Source organism: Phyllostomus hastatus, unplaced genomic scaffold (assembly GCF_019186645.2).
Source record: "Phyllostomus hastatus isolate PE091 unplaced genomic scaffold, TTU_PhHast_1.1 phas_scaffold_255, whole genome shotgun sequence".
Lineage (NCBI taxonomy): Eukaryota > Metazoa > Chordata > Mammalia > Chiroptera > Phyllostomidae > Phyllostomus > Phyllostomus hastatus.
The window spans coordinates 218,866-237,895 of NW_025334019.1; the positions used below are offsets into that span (position 1 = coordinate 218,866).

Consider the following 19,030-nt stretch of genomic DNA (forward strand, 5'->3'; position numbering starts at 1 on the left):
AAGTCACATATTTGATAAGGAATTTGTATCTATAATAGATAGAGAAATCTTTCAACTCAACAACAACAACAACAAAAACAAATAACTGAATTGAAACATGGGCAAAGAATTTCAATAAACACTTATCCAAATAAGACATACAAATGGCCATTGTGTGCATGAAAAGATGCTCAACATCATTAGTTATCATGAAAATGTAAAGCAAAATACAATTAGATGCCACTTCACATCCACTGGGATAGCTAAAATCAAAACAACAGAATAACAAGTGTTTACAAGTATATGGCAAAACTGAAAGCCTCATATACTGCTGGCAAGATTGTAAAATGATGCAGCTACTTTGGAAAACAGTTTGAAAGTTCTTCAAAATGTTAAACATGAAGTTACCACATTATTTGGCAATTCCATTCCAAAATATATATCCAAAAGAATTGAAAATATATGATTACACAAAAACCTGTACACAAATATTTATAACAGCATTATTTGAAACAAACAAAAGTAGGAAACAACTCAAATGTCTACCATGCTGATGATTAGATAAATAAAATTTTGTCTAGCCATATGATGAACTATTACTCAGCCATGAAAAGGAACAAAGTATTGATTCACGCTACAACATGGATGGACCTCGAAACATTATAGTAAGTGAAAGAAGCCAGGCACAAAAGGCCACATACTATATAATTCCATTTATATGAAATGTCCAGTATATGGCCTTACCACCCTGAATGCACCTGATCTCATGTGAAATGTCCAGAACTGGAAAATCCATAAAGACAGTAAGTAGATTAGTGAATTCAGGGACTAGGGAGAAGAGAACATGGGGAGTGACTGCTAATGAGTACATGGTTTCTTTTAAGGTTGATGAAAATGTTTTGGTATTAGATAGTTGTGTTGGTTGCACAACTCTGTGAACAGATGAAAAACTACTGAATTGTTCACTTTAAATGAGTGAGTCTTATATGTGAATTATACATCAATAAAGCTATTTTTTTAAAGAATACATTTGGGAGTCTCTTTAGTCCTCATAAAAATAGACTCCTGTAATAAGTCCCTCTTCACTTGGCCAGAAGTACCTAAGTCTAATCTCTGACTGATAGACAGAATGTTTTCAGGCTTTTTGTATTATAAACAATGCTACAATAAATAGTTTTACATTTATTTTTGGGGGTATTTGTGCTATTCTATCTGTAGAATAAATTTCTAAAGTGAAAATCCTGGGACAATGAAGCTGAGGTAGCAATACTTATATCAGAGAAAATAGACTTCAAAATCAAGGCCATAACAAGGGACAAAGAAGGTCATTACATAATAGTAAAGGGATTGATACAACAAGAGGATATAACCCTAGTAAACATATGTACGCCCAACATAGGAGCAGCTAAATATATAAGGAAAATATTGGTGGACATTAAGGGAGAGATGGACAGCAATACAGTCATAGTAGGAAATTTTAACACCCCACTGATATCAATGGGTGGATCTTCCAGTTAAAGAAAATCAACAAGGCAACAGCAACCTTAACACACTGAATTGGATGGATTTAATCTATATTTACAGAACATTTCATCCTAAAGTGGCAGAATATACATTCTTTTCAAGTACACATGGAAGAGTCTCAAAGATAGACCACATGACTAAACACGAAATAAGCCTTAATAAGTTCAGGAAGTTTGAAATCATATCAAGCATCTTCTCTGACCACAGTGGTATGAAACTAGAAATCAGATACAATAAAAAAAAAAAACCCTGAAAACACTCGAACACATAGAGACTAAATAGCACATTACTACATAATGACAAAATAGCATGTAATTAAATAAGTTAATGATGAAATTAAGGAAGAAATCAAAAGTTACCTGGAAACAAATGCAAATGAAAACACAACCACCCAAAACCACAGTGAGAGCAGTCCTGAGAGTAAAGTTCATAGCATTATAGGCCTACTTAAAGAAGATAGAAAAATCTCAGATAAACAATTTAACCCAACACCTAAAATAACTTAAAAAAGAACAACAAACAAAGCCCAGAGTAAGTACAAGAAAGGAAATAATAAAAATCACAGGGGAAATAAATGATATAGAGAATAAAAATACAATCCTAAAATTAATGAAACTGGTTCTTTGAAAGAAAAACAAAATTTTTGAAACTTTAACCAGGCCCATCAAGGCAAAAAGAGACAGGACCCAAATAAATGAAATCAGAAATGAAAGAGAAGTAACAAATGACACCAAAGAAATACAAAAAGAAAATACTGTGAAAAACTATATGCAAAGAAAGTAGACAACCTGGGAAAAATTGACAAATTCCCACAAACATACAATATTCCAAAAATCAGTCAGGAAGAATCCCAAAATGTGAATAGATTGATTACAACTAGCAAAATTGAAGCAGTAAAAACAGAACAAAACAAAAAAACCAAAAAAAACCCCCAAACCTCCCAACAAACACAAGTCCTGGACTGGATGGCTTCTCAGGCAAATTCTACCAAACATTCAAAGAACAGCTAACACCTATCCTTCTCAAACTATTCCCAAAAACTCAAGAGGAGTGAAGACTTCCAAGCTCTTTTTAAGAGGCCACAATTACTCTAGTTTCAAACCCATATAAAGACACCACAAACAAATATAATTATAGACCAATTTCCCTGCTGAACATAAATGCTAAAATCCTCAGCAAAATATTAGCAAACTGCATCCAGCAATACATTAAAAGATCATATACCATGATCAAGTGGGATTTATACTGGGGATGCAAAATTAGTACAATATTCACAAATCAATAAACATGTACATCACAAAAATAAAATGAAGGATAAAAATAACATGATCATATCAATAGATACACAAAAAGCATTTGATAAAATTCAGCACCTGTTTATGATTAAAAATTAACTCCCAGCAAACTAGGAATAGTGAAATGAGAGAACAACAAATACCATATAACTTCACTTAAATGTGGAATCTAATGAACAAAATAAATTGATGAACAAAATAGAAACAGAGGCATGAATACACGGAACAGATTGACAGCTATCAGTGGAGAGGGCTTTTGGGAGACTGGATGAAAGAAAGTGAAGAGATTAAGCAAAAATTATATATATATGAGACACATAGACACAGACAACAGTTGGTGACAGAGGAAAGGGGGAGAAGGAGGGAAATGAAGATTGAAAGAGACTTTACCTTGGGCGATGGGTCACAAATGCAGTGTACTGATGATGCTTTATTGAGTTGTGTACTTGAAACCTGTATGATTTTGTGAACCAATGTCACCCCAATAAGTTCAATAAAAAATAAAATTTAAAAAGGAATACATGTATTTTAATTTTGCTTAATAGTATCAAATGGTTCTCAAAAACTTGTACCGATTTACAATGCCACCAAGACTTTTGGGGAATGTTTATTTTCTCACATTCTTACTAAGTATATTATCAAATTTCTTGACCTTTTTTCCATCTGAAAAGTAGAAAATTATGCCTTGGATTTTTAAAAAATATTTTATTTATTTATTTTTAGAGAGAGGGGAAGGGAGGGAGAAAGAGGGAAAGAAACATCAATGTGTGGTTGCCTCTCACACACCCTGACCTGGGAACCTGGCCTGCAACCCAGGCATGTGCCCTAAAAGGAATCAAACCAGTGACCCTTTGGTTTGCAGGTCCATGCTCAATCTACTGAGCTATACCAGCCAGGTAGGTTTTTAAAAATATAAGTGAGACTTAACATTTTTATGTAAATATTGGCTATTTATATTTCATTTTGAGAATTGTACTTTCATGTTCTTTGTTTATTTTTCTATTGAGTTATGTTTCATTATGGACCTGTAAGAAATACATTTAAATATCAGTATTAATATATAAGCATGTGGCACATTTACATAATGGAATACTACTAAGCCATAAAAAGAAGGAAATCTTACCTTTTGTGGCAACATGAATGGACCTGAAAAGTATTATGCTAAGTGAAATAAGCCAGTAAGAGAAAAAAAACTACCATATGATTTCACTTATATGTGGAATCTAATGAACAAAATAAACTAACAAAATAGAAACACTCTCATAGATATGGAGAACACACAGCTGTCAGAAGGGTGGGTTGTTGGGGGGCAGGGTGAAAAAGGTGAAGGGATTAGCAAAGAAGAAACTCATAGACCCAGACAACAGTATGGTGATTACCAGAGTAAAAAGGGGGTTGGAAGAGGTAGAAGAAGATAAAGAGGGGAAATGCTGATGGAAGGAGACTTGACTTGGGGTTGTGAAAATACAATACCATATATATAGATGATGTATTGTAGAATTGTACACCAGAAACCTATATAATTTTATTAAGCCCTCCAATAAATTCAATAAACTTTTTAAAAGCATGAAGGCAACTAGACCTGTGGCATAAACATTAACATTTGTATCACTTTGCCATTGGCCTTTTAACTTTATTTGTTATGCTTTGCAAATGTTTTAAATTGTTTTGTAGTTAAACTAATTAATCTTTTTCATTATGGGATTGACATATTGGTTTTGTGCCATATCTCCCTATGTTTTCTTCTAGTACTTCTTATATTTTGATAATTTCATTTTTTCAATAAATCTTTAATCCATTTAAGTTTATTTTGGTGGAGGGATTAGTTAGTAATCCAGGAGAGCTGCTCCATAGGATGTATAGCTTATGCATTGTACAAAGGTGCCTTGAAGAGGATATTTTCTTTGACTTTAAATCTTAAATTTTTTACTAAGATCTATCTAATTATGTGTCATTCATCCCATTATTCCTGCTTGAGACTTAATGGGCTCTTTAAATCTGAACCCTTAAGTCATTCTTGAATTTAAGGAAATTTTAGTTCAGTATTTCTTTGATTGCTTCCTCTCCTCCCTTACTCACGTTTTTTCTTCTTTCTGTCTTTTTGTCTCTGTCTCTGTCTTTGTGTCTCCCTTCTCTTCCCTTCCCTTCCTTTCCTTTCTGGAACTCTCATTAAATAGGTATTAGGTTTCTCATAAAGATCAGTATTTCTCTTAAGTTTCCTTACTTTTTTTTTTTTGGTTTGTTTTTCTGTGTTGAATCCTAAGAGAATCTCTGTATTCAATCTTCAACTAAGTTATTCTGGTTTTAGCATATTGCTAGTTACACCTTTAGTAATGAGTAAATGTTTGGTAATTATGTTTTTAATTTCTAAAACCTCTATAGTAGACATTTGTCATATTTGTGTCTAACTAACATAAAATCAATAGCCTTTCTATAGTTGGGAAATTCTTACATTATAATTTTTACCTCTCAAATGTTGAAGTCAAAACTCAAACTTCTACTCTGTGCTGAAACTAAGACGTAGGAATATTACTTACGTCTACCAATCAGATGTCCTAACATGACACTTTGATTTGGAATTGAAGACATGCATAAAGAAATGCTGTACGGTTTTCATTTTGCTGGAATAGGTGGTAGTGAAGGAACTTGGCTTTGAAGGATGGCAGAGATTGCAAGGTCAAGTTCTTAATTAAAGTGGCATCAGTGCTGGCAGCAGTAGCTGTTGCAGTAAAGTCAATTTCTTGGCACCTATGCAGCAGCAACAGTTTTTCTTATCAGGCAAGTTCTATGGCATTAGTCCTAGGCAATTGTTTCTGGAAACTGAGACTCAAGATTGGTTTTTCAGCCTTTCCTTAATAAATAACTGCAGTATGAACATAATCCCAATTTCAGCATCCCCTTTCGAAACCATTTCTTTCTATATTTTCTGCTCACTGCTTCTAATGCCAGAATCACAGCATTTTCTTGACCCTACTGGGACCTCTAATCCATTAACCCTGCTACTTTTTACTGCTACTTTCCTTCTTACCTGACTGTATATTTCATGGTCCATCATTATAATCACTCCCAGGAATACACCATTAATTCCTTTGCTTCTCTTTCCATTCATCATAGTCATCTAGGAAAAAGCCCAAAGCTGATTAAATTCAATTCTCCACTTATTCTGTTTCCATGTTAACTGGTTTGATCCATTTAATTTTATTCTTTAAATTCATGACCATTAATCTCAGAGGGCATTTAGTGCTGCCTGGCAATGTATAACATTTTTATACCCACTCTATAGATGACTATTTTATACTACCTATTCTCTCCTTAATTCTCCAATATCTAGTAATACTCCATTTTCACTCTCAACTGATGACCCTGTTTAATAAGCTACCCTGGTTAAGGTTACCACTGGCTCCCATATTCCTAATTTCAAACATTGCTTATCCGTCTTCATCTTACTTGACCTGTCAGTATTATTTACATGGCCAGTTACTCTCTCCTTCCTCAAACACTTCTTTTACTTGGCTTCCAGGACACCTCTTCATACTTCTCCTACCTAACTGGTTATTTCTACATAGTATTCTCTGGTGATATTTTAGTATCCAGTTGCAAAATATTTAAGCAATGCACAACTCAATCCTTAGTCCTCTTCTCTACACTCATTCTTTAGCTGATCTCATCCATTCTCATGACTTTAAATGTGCCTTCTATATATAGAGGATTCTCAAATTAATATCTATAGCCTAAGATCCTTCCCTTGAACTCCTGAATAATATATTCTACTCTTTACTCAACATTTCCACTTGGATATTTAATAGACATCTCCTACTTAACATGTCAAAAACCTCAGCTCTTCAATCTTCAACAAAAATTAATTAGTTCTGTAATTTTCTTCATCAGAATAAATAGTTCCTTAGTTATTCTAGTCCCTCAGGCAAAAATCTTGGAGTTATCCTTGTCTTTACTCTCTCATGCCAAAAATTCAATCTATTGGCAAATATTGTCCATATTTCCTTTTAAATGTATCTAGAATCTGACCTTATATCCTTATGCCCACTGCTAACACCCTGCTTCAAGCCATAGTCATCTCATTCCTGTATCATTGTAATAGCTTACTAACTGATTTCCCCACTTTTACCTTTGCCCTCTCTAGTCTATTGTCTACACAACCACTAGAGTGAAACTGTTAAAATGTAAACTACATTACATCAGTCTTCTGCCCATAACCCTACAATGGTTTTTCACATATCTTACTGAAAGCCGAAATACAGCAGTCTACAAGATCTCATATAATTTAGTCTATTCTCATCATGTTTATTTCAACTTCTACCACTCTTCCTTACTCACTCCACTGTGGCCATGCTGGTCTCCTTACTATTAATAAAATTAACAAATTCATAAATACAGACAACGGAATAGTGGTTACCAGAGATAAGAGAGATGGGGGGAGGACAAAGAGGTTAAGGGGGTCAAATACATGGTGACAGAAGGAGACTAGGCTTTGGGTAGTGAGCACACAATAGAGTATACAGATGTCATTTTATAAAGTTGTACAGCTGAGCTTTATATAATATTATTAACCAATGTTAATGCAATAAACTTACTAAAGTTTCTATAGATATTAGAATATAGATATATATAAATAAATACCCAGACACTCCTTGTGCTTGTGACATTCTTCTTTTATCCTCAGTTTACCTCATCACATCCTTTAATTCCTGGCTCAATTATTACTTTATCACAGAGGCCTTCTCTGATTATATCATCTATAAGAGCACACATACAGGCACACATTGACATAGCCTGTCATTTGCCGTCTCCTTTACTCAGCTTGATATGATTTTTTGAATCATGTATTTCTTTGTTGTTTCTAGCATCCCATTGAAATATAGGCTCCTTAAGGACAGGGACTTTGTTTGTTTTACTCTCTGCTGTATCCCCAATGTCTAAAAGAATAGCTGGCACATAGTAGCAACTCAATAAATACTTGCTTATGTTTAGACTAACCTGCACAGGTTATATTGCTTACAAATAAGAACCCTGGTGTCCTTTTCTGAACAGAAGATTGTTTTTATTTTATGAATGTGATATATTAATAATGTATTCTATGAGTGTATAGGTCTTTCTCTAAATACTATTTATCCATATTTATAGATTTTTTTCTTTCTCCATTTACTATTTCTTAGACTTAGTTATTGTGTTGGTTGAGTGTAGAGATTCCCTTTAATATTCTTTTACTTTTCACTAAATATTTGTTGTTTCTTGATCACCTGTTTATATTTACACATGAAGACCTAGATTAAAAAGTGTTTGTGCCTGGAATTCATATCCTCTATAGATGTAAAAATCCTCATTCTATTGGCAAGTAATGCAGACTCTGATTGTTATATGCCTAGTCCATTGCACATGGGAGCAGGTAAAACCAGAAAGTTCCCCCTTCATGGTGGATGGTGCTTTTTTCATTGTTGTTCCATTACAGTTGTCCCAATTTCCCCCCATTGCTCTCCCCTGCCCTGCCCAGCCCACACTCCCACAGTCAATCCCCACCGTGCTGTCCATGTCCATGGGTCATTTATACTTGTTCTTTAAATAAGGTCTTCCCATTCTTTCCTCTCTTGTCCCCCTCCTGCCTCCCTTGTCATCCATGTCAGTCTGTTCCTTGTTTATATGCCTCTGGTTCTATTTTGTTTGTTTGTTTCATTCATTAGATTCCACTTATAGGTGAGATCATATGGTGTTTGTCTTTTACTACCTGACTTATGCTCTCCAGTTCCATCCATGCTGAACTCCTACCCTTCACAATGGCATTGATGGTGCTTTTCTAATTAATCTTGAGTCCATGTAGCAGCCAGACATTGAGCATTCCCTAATGCTCAATCCGATATCTTTCAATGTAAGAATACTTCATTTAAAGTGTTCATCTTGGGTCAAACACCAGTGATGGGGAGGATTCATATAACTGTTCCTCAGTCTTTTAATTAAATGCACCATCTGTCATCCTATGTTCCATTTCCTTTGTCTCCTTGCTACCTCTGATCTAGGGTATTCCAGGGTTCTACTAGTAAAACTAGTTTTTTGGAGATCTCTCTTTTGTCTCTGTGGCCATGCCACTACCTAAACTCTGTTTCTGGTAATTATATAACTATGAAAAATATTTGATACAACCAACAAATATGTGGCAAACATATTTTCCCCATATGTATATGATTAGTGAAGATTTCATCATTAAACTACTTTGAACATGATTTATAAAAGGAAATTTATTTCACGAATATGCTCTGCATAACTGGGTGTTTGATATCTCCTTAAGCTTGGCTACCATTTGCATTTAACATACACAATCTGGCATTTACCAGCAGCAGAGATACTTGAACTAGCATGTCACTTGAACTATACTCAAAGAATTATGTTGCCAGATGTAATTCTTATCCTTTTTTAATCAGCACATGTTTCACAGACCAATATCAGTTCTAAGATTATTTATTACCAATCCCTGAGATAAGTATGATAAATATACAAATTGCACAAGTGTGATTAGTATACTAATGAAATATACAGATGGTGTATAAGTATTTAGACATCATTAGAGAATTTTGACATTGCTACTACATCCAAATGCATGATTTCCTATTTTACAAAAGTTTATGGTAGATTAGAATATTTTAAAAATGGTTCTTCACCACAGAGAATTGAGAAACCCAGCTTTAGAGTGTCTCAATAATGCTTTTGGTCAGGTGGCATAGTTTCCCTTCTTGCATTACCTTTGTCTTCCTCATGGTTGGCCTTTAAGCCAAAGAACCTGGCTACTTTCCAAGCAGCCGTTTCCGCATAGTATAATAGCTATAGCCAGTGAACTGAAAGTGCATTTCCTGCCACCATACTGTAAAATTATTATTAATGTAATAAGAGAATGCACTTCTGGTTTTGGCACTGATGTTTGGGATGCTGCATCAGTGCTGGTAGCTTGAAAGAGTAGACAATATTTTGGACTATGGATTAACAGAGATAAAACCACAAAGAATATTTCCTGTTAAAATATGCTACATTTGATCCACTTAGAGATAATTTGATAGGAAAACATTTTAAATGAAAATAGGTAAAGTTTTTCTTATATGGGATCATGAATCTTTGCTCAAAGAAAATTTTAGGGAGGTGAGTATTAGATCATTTTAAGAAATACTTTTTTAAAACAACTAATGCAGTAGTTTTCCTTATCAGGTAAGTACTCAATCAGAGACTGACTTACAAACTGCCATTGATTCTGTGATAATGAGTCATGCAATGAGTTGAAAATTAGATTAAGCTCTAGGGCCTTTTCCAAAGCAATATTCTGTAATTATGAGCTGGGATAATTTAGGCAGCTAAGGAAAGAAAATTAACTTTAAATCATGAATCATTAAGTGTGAGGCACTGTGATTCCCCTTTAATTTAGAGAAAAATTCTGTTATGCTTCAGAAAGGTTGTAATACTGAGGGCACTTGAGGGCTGAAAGTTCACTTGGGTTTGTTTAGGATCCCAGACCCATAGTTTGGAACCAAGAGAAGACAGTGCAGATTTTAAAAAAGAGTAAATGGAAATGAAGGCAGAAATACAGAAATACAGTACCTGGAAACATTGTGTGTAGAATGAATAGTTCCAGTATCCTTCTTACATAGATCAATCCTGACGTTTAAATCATTCCCTCAAAAACTAGATAGTCTTATGCTTCTATTCTAGACTATTTGTATTTTCTGCAGAAATTCATTTTTTGGGGTCATGCAGCAGACCACTGTACATCAGCCAGGTTAGTCCTTTTAGAATTTGAGGGTGCCCTAGGGAAGAAAGACTAATACAGATGTGCAGTTGTTTATTAAAGTTATAAAATGTAAGACTTCAAACACAACCAGGGTAAAGCAAAAAGTGAAAAGTAAGTGGTTGTTATTAGAACCATCTTAATACTCGAAAATTATAAAAATAAAAATGTCTACCCTTTACAATTATAAATTGAAGATTAGAAACTATCCAAGTTACTGTTGGAGATTGAAATCCTGGAGAATAGAAAAGTTAATTGAGATTGAGAAGACTGTCCAATTGTTTATAAGGTCTTTATATTGTCTTCTGCTTATTAAAATAAAAAATGTAATAACATTAGAAAGTTAACATGTTGCTAACAACACTCTACTGAAATAATTTCTTAGAGCTCAAAGCAATAGGAAGAATTTAATGTCAAACTACCTATAGTGTCTCAATTTGTTTATTTTTGTAAATTATTTTTGACTAAATGTCCCAGAAACAAATCAATGTAAAGGATTGTTAACATTTATTTGTGTACAGGTATAAAAAAAGTAATGTGAAATGCTTTAAGAAAAGAAAAGAATTTTGTTATGAGCCAATTCATACTGTTGCAAATATCTTGGATCCAAAACTGAAAGGCAGAAATGTAAATAATGATAGCGCTGCTGCTGCTGCCCTAGATTAAATTACAAAACAAGCAGCACATTTAGAAATTTATGCTGGAAAAATCTTTCAAATGTGTCTGAATACAGAGCAGTTACAGTGTTTGTGCAGTCATGCAGTTTGGAATTGTGCCAAGTGTAACGCTCTTACTCCTGGTCCCACCCTCCTGATGAGGAATCTGAAGGCCAGGTTACAATTCAAGGCCTCTATATCCGGCTCAAGTTCCTACCCAGTGTTGAAGAGCTTTCAGTCCTACTATATTTGCTAGTGAAAATAATAATATTAATAACCCTTGGTGCTTATTATGTAGTGAACATTATGCAAGATTAATTATATATTTTCTCTCAACTACATTAACATATCTATGAGGTAAGTACTGTCATGTTCAGATGGGGAAATTGATGCTCAATAAAAGTTAAGAAAAATTGATCAAGGTCAAATTGCTTTATCTGCTCATTTAGCGGTCTATTGAAATATAAGTAGTCTCTCCTGATGTCAAGAATGACTTTTTTTTTATGACAAGGCCAAGTATCTTAGAATACCACAGTGAGGTTTCCCAACCCTGAACATTTAACTTCTGCCCTAACATGACTCCCATCACAGTAGTCTTTGCCTGTTATACCTGCTGGTTGCTTTCAGCCACACAAATAAACAGTTGTCAGAGGCCCTCCATAGCTATGCCTCATGACAGTCCTTGTATCAGCCCTCAGTCTTATGGGGTGCACAGTAGCAATGTAACTTAATATTACTACAGGATCTCCAATGTACCCTTAGTGACAGAAACAAGTAATAGATCAAAGACTTTTACAGTGCTTCGAGGAAATCATTCCATAAAAACACCAGCTACCTTACCTATCCAAATTGCCTATCTCTGATTGAAACAAAATTTAGGGGTTTAAATTGGTGTGGAATGAGGCAAGTTTCTCCAGCTTGGAGAAGGATGGTTTTCTCTACAGCTTCTCCTGAGACTGGAGCCACATTGAATCTCCATTATCCATAAGGAATGTTTGAATGGAGGGAGGAGACTGGTAATTAAAACGGACTTGTATGTTCCTTAGACATGAGTTCAGACATTATTGGAAATTAGTAAAGAGGCTTTGCACTCAGTACTTTACTATCTTATTCTTCCTTGATTCCATGTTTTTCTAAAATAAAATTTGAATCAGATACACAAAGGAAAGATCCCCTGAAGCTCCATCCAATGAATTGGGGGAAACTGAAAATCTACGCATCACCTGGAAAGGCTGCTACAAAATAATCCACAGGTAGAGTGATTCTAGGCCAAATGAAAGGAGTCTATTGCTAAGACTGGTGTAACAGATTTCCTGTGGAAGACTTTTTTCCCCTTTAGTAATGTTCTAAACAACCAGTGTGAGCAATGGTTGTGTGAGGCAGTGTCTCTGCCTCTCTGACTTTAGTTTCCTGAATTGTTCTTTTTTCTCCTGTTGTGTGTGTGTGTGTGTGTGTGTGTGTGTGTGTGTGTGGCTAATTCTTTGTGTGGTTAGTGTTTTTCTATATAACACAACACTGAGAGAAACATTCTAAACTGCATTTGCCAGGAAAAGTCTGTTCTCCTTAGAATTGAAACCAACACTACACTTTGCAGAAATATAGATGGTAGGATTGTTACAGGAAAATGTCACCCCAACTGCCCCAGGAAGCAGGAACCCTTTTGCTGCTGCTTAACCACTTCTTGCTCATTACTGTGGTAGGTTGGCTGCTTTCACACAAATTACCTCAAGAGATCTTTTCAGATAGCATTGTGTCTGCCCTGTTCATGCCGTTCTTGTTTTTCTAAGATTCTTGCCTATTCTTAGCATTTGGATGGAATTTCTGCTATAGGATTACCAATGAAACACACACACACACACACACACACACACACACACACACACACAGAGTTTCAGAGTTGCATTGAATTACACTTTTTGAAAGTTCAAACTTAGTTTTCCCAAAGCTCTACCTAGTTCACAAGTGGGCTTACCTCCAAAGTCCTAGAATGAAATTCTCTTCCCTGTACCTTCCCTTATCAAAGTCACCAGGCTACACTAAAGTGCATGCCTTTCTGTGTTGCATGCTTCCTACGGGGAGTCTAGCTCCCAAAAAGAGAAGAGAAAATTGGACTGTGTAAACACACTTTTTCACACTTTTTTCTTAATATACTATAAACATATAAGATATATAAGTGGAATCATACAGTATTTTTCCTGTAGTGTCTGGCTTATTTTACTTAACATAATGTTTTCAAGGTTTATCCATATGTAGCATGTATCAGAATTATATTCCTTAAAGCTGAATAATATGCCATTGTAAGGATAGACCACATTTTGTTTATCCATTTGTCTATTGATAGACATTTTTATGTTGTCCCCCCTTTTGGATACTGTGGATAGAAATCTTATGAACTTTCATGTAAAAGTTTTTGCTTGAAAACCTGTTTTAACTTCTTTTGTAGATATACTTAGGAGTGCAAATTTTTGTGTCACATGGTAGCTATGTTTAACATTTTGAAAAATCGTCAAACTGTTTTCCACAGTGGCTGCAGCATTTTACATTCCAACCATCAAAGTACAAGAGTTCTGATTTCTCCATGGCCTCACCAACACACGTTATTTTCCATTTTTAAAAAATTTATTATTGCTGTCCTAGTGGGTATGAAGTGGTATCTCATTTTAGGTTTGATTTATTTCCCTGATGAAGGAATAAATGAGGATCGGAGTAAAAACAGACATGTTATTGTTTACCCTTTACATAAGCTACACCAGGAATAAGAAAAACTTTCTTTTCAAACAAATCTATGAGATAGGTAATAATATTACTTTTGTAAATGAGGAAACTGAGATTCAGAGAGCTAAAATATCCAAGGCCATACAATTAGGTGGTGAAGTCATGTCATCCATGCAGTTTAACCTCAGGGTCTGTACTTTTAACCACAATGACATTCTGAAACTAAACTAAAAGGTCCCAAAGAGCAGATACCATATCTCCTGTGTTTTTTATGCTTGAGAATATTGGACTTTGCACACAGGAAGAACTTCAGAAATATCTGTTAACTGGTCATGGGAATATTTAAAGCCCTGCTTGAAAAGCTCAGAATTATTAAAACAGAAATTGTATGAGTAGAATAATCGTAACTAGAAAGGGTTTTATTAATACCACTTGCTGCGGCTGTTCAGATCTGAGTCCTTCTTATCTGTTTTCTCCCTGGAAGCTATGTTTTCTTTTCTTCAGTATCTACATTTTTCTGTGTACTGTGTACATAAGAGAGGAATTTTAAAACCCCTCTTGTGGAAAGACATTCTTCCTGCTTAAAGTTCAAACTTAAAACTAATCTTGCATTTTGCGCAAGCACATATGCTAGGAAAAAGAATTAAAATAAAAGTATTTACAACCTCTAATCCTCACAAAATCCACTAAAGAGAATTCTGTCCTTGTAGTTCCTGTACTTTGTCCCAAAGATCAGGATAAGGGTTAAGAGATAGAAATGGAACAAACCAGGATTTGTTTTATTTACATTAAAAGTTTAGACAATTACCAAAAGAAAAAATTCATTTAGGCTAGATATGAGTGTTTTAGGCAGTTTAGAGAGAGATAGAAAAAGATTGAATTATTTTCTATGTCACAATGCATGGAAATTTGGGGGAGTAAATGAAAATTATTTTTTAAAAGATAGTTTGCTATTTGTTGTGAAAGGCATACTAAGACTGAAAAATAAAACCTAAGGACTTTTTAAACATGTTTTTTGGATCTTAGACAAGTATTTATTTGGATATTGACACCATGCTGAGACTGCCATGAGGTAGATTAATTTTATATAGGTTACATTTGGGAGATAATATCTAATTTTAGCAAGGGTGTGAGAGTCTGAGTTGGTACAGCCACTTGGGGGTATATTCTGGCTGTTATAGCATAATTGAAAATGTTAATAATTTATGACACACCAGTTTAATTTCTTTCCTAGAGAAAAACGCACACATGTATTGGGAGATAAGTACAGAATTTTTCTACAACACTGCAAAAATTTGAAAATGGACTGATTGTCCAATAATAGAGAAATAGTTTTAAAAATTATGTATATGGGTTTTTACAAAAATTTTAACATATTAATATAGATCAGCATGTCTAGTTCATTTCAGCTCCTTCACTGCCAAACCTGGGGGGAGAAGAGACTGCTTGTTTGTCAGCCTTTACTTTGTCTATGATGCCCAAGGTATAAAAGGTATCTGCTGCATCAGAATTTAAACTGCACACTGTACTTAGTTTTCTTTTTTTAAAGTATATTTACTGAATATGCTATCACAGTAGTCCTAGTTGTTTTCTACACTTTCTCCCCCTTTGCCCCATATCACCCCACCCTCCAACATTCCACCCCCTTAGTTCATGTCCAGGGGTCACACATATAAGTTCTTTGGCTTCTTAATTTCCTAGACTGTTCTTAACCTCCCCCTGTCTATTTTGTAGCTACCATTTATGCTTCTTATTCCCTATACCTTTTCCCCCTGTCTGCCCCTTCCCCTCCCCACTGGTAACCCTCCATGTGATGTCCATTTCTGTGAATCTGTTCCTGTTCTAGTTGTTTGCTTAGTTTTAGTTTTTAGGTTCAGTTGTTGATAGTTGTGAGTTTGTTGTTATTTTACTGTTCATATTTTTTATCATCTTCTTTATCTTAGATGAGTCCCTCTAACATTTCATATGAGGGCTTGGTGATGATGAACTCCTTTAACTTGACCTTATCTGGGAAGCATTTTATCTGCCATTCCATTCTAAATTATAGCTTTGCTGCAGAGAGGAATCTTGGATGTAGGTCTTTGCCTTTCATGACCTTGAATACTTCTTTCCAGGCCCTTCTTGCCTGCAAGGTTTCTTTTGAGAAATCAGCTGCTAGTTTTATGGGAACTCCCTTGTAGGTAACTGTCTTATTTTCTATTTCTGCTTTTAAGATTCTGTCTTTGTCTTTAATCTTGGGTAAGTTAATGATGATGTGTCTTAGTGTGTTCCTCTTTGGGTCCAACTTCTTTGGGATCCTCTGGGCTTCCTGGACTTTCTGGAAGTCTATTTCCTTTGCCAAATTGGGGAAGGTTTTTTTTCATTATTTGTTCAAATAAGTTTTCAACTTCTTGCTCTTCCTCTTCTCCTTCTGGCATCCCTAGAATTCGGATGTTGGAATGTTTATAGTTGTTTGGGAGGTTCCTAGGCCTCTCCTCATTTTTTGGGATTCCTGTTTCTTCATTCTGTTCTGGTTTAATGTTTATTTCTTCTTTCTACTCCAAATCATTGATTTGAGTACCAGTTTCCCTCCCTTCACTATTGTTTCCCTGTATATTTTTCTTTATTTCACTTGGCATAGCCTTCACTTTTTCCTCTGTTTTGTGACTATACTCAATAATTTCTGTGAGCATCCTGATTACCAGTGCTTTGAACTCTGCATCTGATAAGTTGTCTATGTCCTTGTTGCTTACTTCTTTCTCTGGGGTTTTGATCTGTTCTTCCATTTGGGCTGTATTTCTTCATCTCAGTGCACTTGTTACATTGTAAGGGGTGAAGCCTTAGGTATTTGCCTGGCAGGGCAACTCTCTTTGCTGCAGTTGTGGTACTGCCTGTGGGGAAGGGGTCAGAGAGGGAACAATGATGCTTGCTCAGCTCTGGCCACAGTTTCTGTCACTTCCCTTGCTTCCCATGAGCGGATTGTGCCCTTTTAGGTACTGATTCCTGGGTTGGTGGGCTTGTGTACATTCTAGGATCCTGTGGGTCCCTCCAATGGACTCTCCCGTGAGACTGGGAGTCTCTTCTGCCTTTGCAACCCTCACAGAATTTTATATCTAAAAGTTTTGAGTCTTTACTTTCCCACGCTGAAACCCTGGGTTTTGTGGTCCATCTCTCTCCCTAGTTGTTCTTCCTGGCTTATCTGTGTGTGAATGTGGGACTGCCTGGTTGACCAGTTCCTGCCTCTCCCACGCAGTCCACTGCCTTGCTATGTGTCCTCTCCACTGGCTGCCCATCTCTGCCCTTCCTATCAGTCTGTATGAGGGTTTCCTTAACTCCTTGTCAGACTTTCATTCAGTTTGATTTTTCTGGCAGTTCTTGTTTTTGTTGTGTGTGTGTTTTTTTAATTGGTTGTTATCCTTCTTTTGGTTGTGCAAGGAAGCAAAGTGTTTCTACCTGTACCTCCATCTTGGCCAGAACTCCCTGCCCTTATTTTTATTGATCTTGACAGATTTGTCATCCTTTCACCTGGTTCTGAGCAGGAAGTCCTTGATTTCCTCAATTTTGCGAAACATGGCTATGAGGTGTGGAAACTGTGCAGTGGCACCTTGGATCATCCCCCTATCCCCAGTGTATATATTTGGCTTTTCTGATGTCAGCCTCATGGTTGAGTGAGAAGACACCTTTATATGTTTCCTTATATTTATAAGTTGGACAATTATAATTCAATAAATGTTCATCTGCTCAACACACAAACATACCCGGGAGATCCATGCATTGGTACCTCTGAAGGTGGGCATATTGGAATGCACAGAAGAGGTAGGGTGGAGGAAGGACTAGGATGGTATTGACAGACACAGCTTGGTGCTTCCCTGACCCTAGTCAACAGCAGTGATGGAAGTGTCAGGGTGTGGTTCCTACACTATGATTCAATGGAGGGTAATAAGGTCAAAAGTAGCATTGGTGCCCAACAAGCTGGCTCCTTGCATTGTGGCAGAACCTGGTATTAGTAGCCAAGATGCCACTAAGTGGGCTTGTGGCCATTAGTAACTAGGAGACAGCAATACCAGCTTGCAAATCTAGCTCTTCTCTATCCTCCCCACATGGTGGTGGTGCCTCAAAACTGAGGTAACCAAGACTCACCAAGGACAATCACCACCCTGTTCATCCAGGTGTCAATTTCCCTGCCAACTCTCCCCTCACTGCCCCCTGCCCCAGAGGCTCCAGTTCAGGTAAAAGGGAAAAAGTTGTGCTATAGCACCATCTACTGGAAAACAAAGGACAGATTTCTTAATTACCAGCCAGCTGAATTGTTATGATCAAAATGGTATCTAAATCAGTAAAGAGACCAGTACTTCAAATGCTCTGGCACATAAACAATATATCAATTAACATTAACGAAGGAAACATGGTAACACAGAAATATAGTCCCCAGAAACCAAACTCTAAGTCATGGAAGACTGTGATTTAAATGACAGAGTATTCAAGATTGCAGTTATGAAGAAACTCAACAAGATATAAGAAAACTCAGAAAGGCAGAACAATGAACTTGTAATAAAATTGATGAACAAAAGAAGTACTTTAACAAAGAGATTGATACTATAAAAATGAACCAAACAAATTCTGGACTTCAGGAACTCAGTCAAATGAGATGAAGAACGCATTATAAAGCATTGGAAATAGAGCAGACAAAATGGAAGAGAGAATTAGGGAACTTGAAGACAGATATCCAGAAATTATTTGGGCAGAAGGAAAGAGAGATTCAACATTTAAAAAATACAAGAACTCTACCATATTTGATTCCATTAGAAAAAAAACAACATAAGGATAATGGGTATCCCATAAAGAGAAGAGTGGAAGAAGAGAACAGAGCTTATTGAAAGAAATAATTAATGAGGACATCTGAAATCTAGGGAAGTAACTGGTCATTCAAGAGCAAAAAGTTAACAGAACATCTAATTATTTCAAAGCAAAAAGATCTCTAAGACACATTATATTAAAACTATCTACAATTAATGATAAAGAAATTCTCAAGGCATCCAGGATATAAAAGACATAATCTACAAAGAAAGCTCCATCAGATTATCATCAGATTTCTCAGTAGA

General features: G+C 35.7%; 1 pseudogene; it reads right to left on the bottom strand.

Annotated features, from left to right (window-relative positions):
* Window positions 1-15,349: 15,349 nt before the first annotated feature.
* Window positions 15,350-17,500, bottom strand: LOC123804927 (annotated as a pseudogene).
* Window positions 17,501-19,030: the final 1,530 nt, after the last annotated feature.